Source organism: Engystomops pustulosus, chromosome 9 (assembly GCF_040894005.1).
Source record: "Engystomops pustulosus chromosome 9, aEngPut4.maternal, whole genome shotgun sequence".
Taxonomy (NCBI): Eukaryota; Metazoa; Chordata; class Amphibia; order Anura; family Leptodactylidae; genus Engystomops; species Engystomops pustulosus.
In genome coordinates this window covers 90,390,736-90,397,026 of record NC_092419.1, presented here as the reverse complement: position 1 = coordinate 90,397,026, position 6,291 = coordinate 90,390,736, and positions in this window count along the sequence as shown.

Here is a 6,291-nt window from a genome sequence, read left to right as displayed (position 1 = left end):
AACTGTTATAGTTGTCTATTGTAACCTAGGACTAAAGTACAGTAAATTACCAATATCCAGAGGTCTGTTTGTAACTAGGGGTTGTCTTAAATTCGGGTGTTCTTAAGTAGGGGACCGCCTGTATTTGATATTGAAGTTCACTACCCCCTTGTTTTTTTATGCAGTATATTATATACAGTATAAAGTTCCAGGAAGCCAAATGTTTTGATGGGTTAATGGATTTTAAATACAGGCGGTCCCATACTTAAGAACACTCGACTTACATACAACCCCTAGTTACAAACAGACCTCTGGATGTTGGTAATTTATTGTACTTTAGTCCTAGGCTACAATAAACAGCTATAACAGTTATCACCAGTGTATGTGATGAAGCTTTAGTGTTAATATTGATTCTTATGACAATCCAACATTTTAAAAATACAATTGTCACAGAGACCAAAAAAGTTCTGGCTGGGATTACAATGATAAAATATACAGTTCCGACTTACATACAAATTCAACTTAAGAACAAACCTACAGACCCTATCTTGTATGTAACCCGGGGACTGCCTGTATGCAATGATGTGAGGTTTGTCATTCAACATTTTGTACCTCTTTAAGCATTGGATGGTAGTTCTAATGAATGACTTCCTTATGTGATGATTGAGTACAACAAAATGTAATCAAAAAATCTTTTCCTCAATTGTGGTGTTTAAACCCTGTGATAACTGAGTGTTCATCATAATACGTCCCTTTAAGAGTGGAGAGGCTGTTGTGATTCAACACAGGTCATCAGAAGTATCTTGTTCCATAGAAGGCTTGGGCTGTGGGGTATAATAAATAAGTGCCCTTCTCAAGGGTAATCTGATTTGCACTAAAGTGTCCTCAAGATGCGTGCTTCTCATGATAATTGTGGGGCTTCAAGTGCATTTTATATTCAGAGCGGTTTGTGAAGAGGCAACACTTCTAATACTGTATACACTGGAGGAATATACGGTACTTATGTACTGAGCAATACACTAGTCACAACAGGTTTTCCTTAAGAAAAACCTGAGAAATAATATTGCTTTCATCTCATGTTCGCTTGTAGGTAAAATACCTCTGTGCACCTGTATGTTCATTTTATGTATTATATTTATTTATGGTATTGGGGCATAGAACAATCAAGCTTAGCTAAGGAGACTAGTGAAACTTGTTAGGTAATAGTAACATAGCAAATAAGGTTAGAAAAAGACGTCAGTCCATCAAGTCCCATCTATTGTCCATCATACTCAAACCCCCTCCCCACTGGAGAAAACTAGCAACTGAGAAAAAAGGCGGGAAAAGAGAAGCTGAGCTTAGGGATTTTTGTGGAGAGTGAGGAGAAAGCTATGATCCTGAGGTAAAAGTTACAGATGATAAAAAGAGGGACAAGAGTACCTCAGCTATGATCCTGAGGTAAAAGTTACAGACGATAAAAAGAGGTACAAGAGTACCTCAGCTATGATCCTGTGGTAAAAGTTACAGACGATAAAAAGAGGTACAAGAGTACCTCAGCTATGATCCTGTGGTAAAAGTTAGAGACAATAAAAAGAGGTACAAGAGCATTGACGAGCAGAGGATTGCTGCTGTGCAGGAAGAAATTAGGAAGCTAACATAAGGGGGCGTTATAACTAAATAGCTACAAAATAGGGGGCACTTTAATTGTGGGCCAGCGAAAAAGGTGGAATTAGACAATTTGGGGTCATAGGAAGTGACTATTATGCAGGGTGTGGTGTCACAGGAAATAGGCATTACACCAAAAGGTTACCACAAAGTAGGACATTATATAGTGTGGAGGTGAGTAATGTACTTTATGGACACTGCTTTTTACAAGTAAATTTTACAATTCACTATGGGGGAGATTTATCATCAACTGTTCTAGTTCTCCATGGAAACCAATCAGGGCTCAGCTTTAATTTTATAAACAGCTATGCAAAATGAAAAATGAGCTCTGATTGGCTGCCATGGGCAACTAGAACAGTCCTACTCTAAGAAATGTATGATAAAGCACCTTCTATGCGCAGTTTGCAGGTTTAGTGTGTGGCGCACGTTCTTCATGAATCTGGTGCCCTATGCACTGCCCTGACAGAGTGCACCTTTTTTTTTTTTTGTGCACATTTAACATAGGGTGTGTGACACAATTCTGTCGGACCCTGCATTATAAATGTGTTGCATGGTCCAACTGGGCACTGAACGCCCCTTTATGTGCAAAAGTTTTGGTTGCGTCCGGTATAGTGCAGCCTGACATAAATGTGTGGCGTGTGACATTTTGGACTAAACAGAACATGCGAAAACTGTTGCATGGGCTTTAATAAATTGGACCAACTGTCTTATTTTTCTATGTCTTTTTTAGCTCAACTTTGGGCAGTTTATTATGGGGGCTGCTGGACCCTCACCTACCTGATATCGATGATGTATTCTAAGAACATGCCATCAATACCAGAAAACTCTAGTTTGTCGGGTGTAATAATGCCCCAGCACCACCTGCAGCCCATCGCTTACATTTTTGGAGATGTCTATGTGCAATATGTTACGAGACCCAGTTACACAACATCTGTGTATACGCAATTAAGCGCCATAAGGCAATTGTTCCAGTTGCTCGCAGTGTTATGGGTGGGAAGCATATCACAGCTTCCCTTGGCTCTTTATCGGGCAGTTGACATTTATACTGTTCCAATGGAAATATTTCCATGTCCTGATTTCTCCAGTTGAAGAACAATTAGAGATAAGACAGATGTGTGCTTCATCCTCTGCCGTGTTTACTTTCAGGCAACTCATTGCTAGAACATCCAAAGCCTAACAATAACATTTTCTGTTTCACCATCCTCTATCCAAAAACACACAAAAGCTGAATAAAACCGGTGATGATGAACACAAGAGCTAGTACTGGCTCATGTACAGTATGCAGCAATGAAGAGGAGAGGATATAGATTATATATTGGTCCAATTATTAGGGTCATTCCAAAGTGTCACAATTTGTATAATTCTGCAGCAGAATCTGCATCAATAAATTGACATGCAGATTGTGGGAAATGTTTTGGTGTAAAAACAATCAAACAAACCGAAATATTGAAAGAAAATGCTATGTAGCCTATGGACAGACAGGGAAAACATGTAGAAATATATATTATCAGCAGTGAATGGGATTTATACAAATACAATGGGGCAGATTTACTTACCCGGCCCATTCGCGATCCAGCGGCTCATTCTGTGCGGTGGATTCGGGTCTTCCGGCGATCCACCAGATGTCGCTGCTGCGCTGAAGTTCCCCGAGGTCCGCCGGAATGCACGAGCTTATACCTGGTGAAGGTAAGCGCGAGTCCTGCGACACAATTTTTTTTAAAAATGCAGCGGTTTTTCCGAATCCGCCGGGTTTTTGTTTGGCCACGCCCCCCCATTTCCGTCGCGTGCATGCCGGAGCCGATGCGCCACAATCCGATCGCATGCGACAAAATCCTGGGGCAATACAGGGAAAATTGGTGCAAATCGGAAATATTCGGGTAACACGCCGGGAAAACGCAAATCGGGCCCTTAGTAAATGACCCCCAATAAGTAATAAAATCCTGCAGCAGACACTTAGTTCCACTGCCATTTGTAACATGGAACATTTTATTACTATATATTCAGAAAGCACAATACAATCTATACAATACAAAAATCATAACATTCAGGACCTTGGGAAAGCTGGATTGCTTCAGCCTGCCGTTGAAAAATACATTAAACAAGCTTTCCGAACTGTCCAGACAGGACTAATCAACCTGACCTGGATCACTCATACACAGCAGATGGGGGATGGTGCAGCAATTGATTATTCTGCCTTCAGGCACAACACAGTGATTACATCATTCTATCAAACAGTGCATACTTAATGTGAGAAGAGAAGCACCAAGGATCCACTCAGCAAAACCACTCAGCTCAGGGATTAAACAAAATATGTGCCTGCATCAGTGTATCTACAGCATTCTCAAGGCATGTTTGGTTTATAATGGTCAGACTCAGAGCTGGTGGATCCTCTGAACCAGTGCGGACAATGACACAAGCCACTACCTAGGACTGGAGTCTAAGTGGCACCCGGTTTTCACCAGAGCCCGCCGCAAAGCGGGTTGGACTTGCTGCGGCGTGGTACCACCAGGTCGTTCCACAGGAGTGACTTGTCCGCGGTGGCAGCCAAGGTCGAGGTACAGAAACGGAAGGCAATCTCTTAGTTGGGGACAGGCAGGTTCAATGTCGGAGACATAGCAACAGGTCAGGGCAGGCGGCAAAGGAGCAAAGTCAGAAACGGTACCGGGGTCACTACGTGAAATCACATCTGGCAGATTACTCAGGAACAGGCAGGCTATTACAGTTTTCCTAAAAATGACCAGCGCGCTGTCCCTTAATGGTGCGCTGGCCCGTTAAATTCAGAGTAGCCGGCGTGCAAGCACCCTAGGGACCGGGAATGGGCACACATGGTGGAGGGAGTCGTAGCAGGAGCCAGGAGAGGTGAGACACGCACACGGGGGCAGAGGGACACGGTGAGCCCGCGACCACCCGTGACAATAATACAAGAAATCAAATGGTAGATTTCCTTTAAACCAAAAACCTGCTACATCTTTCACTCAGTGTAGGGGGCAGGGGCTGCTGAACAGGGAAATCGACTATCAAAATCCACCATGATAAATCAGGCACACTTACTCCATAGATCCAGGCACCTTGACAGTGGTAATCTTCTTATATTTGTTATCCATGGCCTCCTTCCTTCTAAAATCAACTTTTAAAATTATGCCAATGACCGCAAGCGCTCTGAGGGTTGTTACCAGAGCCCTTCTGTGTTGCCACTTCACAGGCTTTTACACCGTCTCCCCTCCCCCTCCCTCTGCCTGATCACAGTGGGGAAGCGGGAATCAGTAATTCTTCCCCTACTCCTACATTACAAGGATTTACTGGCAGATGTCACTTCCAATTACAAATATTCATTGCAACTATATTTTATATAAAGATTTAGTCTCTTGAACGAAGGTTAATTTTGATGCTATTGACTAAAGATATGGATTTTATCATCCGAAACAAATGTAAAATGTCTTGTACAAGAGTATGGTTTCTTGGAAAATAAAATTGAATTCTATTCCAGTAATGGTAGATTTTATCTTTGGCTTTGTGTTGCTTATTTACTAACAGTGTTATTTCAACAGGAAGAGCACTGGAGCCAATGTACTAAACTTTCAGACATGAGGACTGCACCATACGTGTTGTGTTTACACATTGGCAGCAGGAAAGGGAATGATATCAACAGTATCCAAAGGAATGAGATGGGAGGGCACAAGCAGCTTAGTCAATCTATTTATCCACAGATGTAGACATCACTCTGTCATAGAAAATAAAACATGTTCCCTGCACTGACTCGTGTGCAAACAAGTGTACACTTAGTCATATTCTTATAGGACTCTGTGTTTTGGTATTTTTTCCAAGATTCCAGCACTGGTTGTTTAATTTTGAACTATTTTCCATAAATTCCAAATTGCTTTTGAGAAATAATTACAAAAAAGGTTATGTAAGGTCAAGTTCAACATCTGGAGCTACCTCAAATACGCAGTGCTAGCATTGTCCCCTTTAGGACACAGCCAATTTTGACTTAAAGTACAAATGTAAAGTATAATAACATTTGCCAAACTCTGCACTAAGCAAAAATATACAATTCTCTAATTTTCTCTACTTAACTAGCTGCTGGTGTTTAGCTGCTAGTAGAGGCTTTACGTTGCCCCCACTGGCTGTTCTCCATTTGCCATGCTTACTGATAAAGATGGGAAACCGTATAGGACAAGAGGAGGCTTGTTGAGAGGAGTAGTAGAGTAGTGCAAAAAAAGAGGACTTTGAGTGATGTCACAAGCATTTGACTCTTCACATGCCTCAGGTTGGCCAGTTACAAACATGGAATTCTTTGCCCACTTCAGGAATAGCTGAATATGATTTATAAAAAGGAATGATAGATATACCAGGCTGTATATCAGGATAGGAAGAAGCCCACAGCAGGATACAGGTATTGTTGGAATTGTTGTCAAAGACTTTCTCCAGCTGTGCTAAAGCTATTTTTGTCAGTAACTTTACAGTTACGCTTTATGGCTCAGCCCCATTTTTTGTACTGTAACGTGCGTTGCTTTATATGGTTATTAGTTCTGAATGCTTTAACTTACCATAGTGATTTTTCGTCACATGTTGTACTTCATGTTAGTGGTAAATTTTGACAGTAAAGTTTTGGATTTTATTTATAAAAAAAAATGTCAAACAAAATGGTGAATTTTTTGAAAAATTACC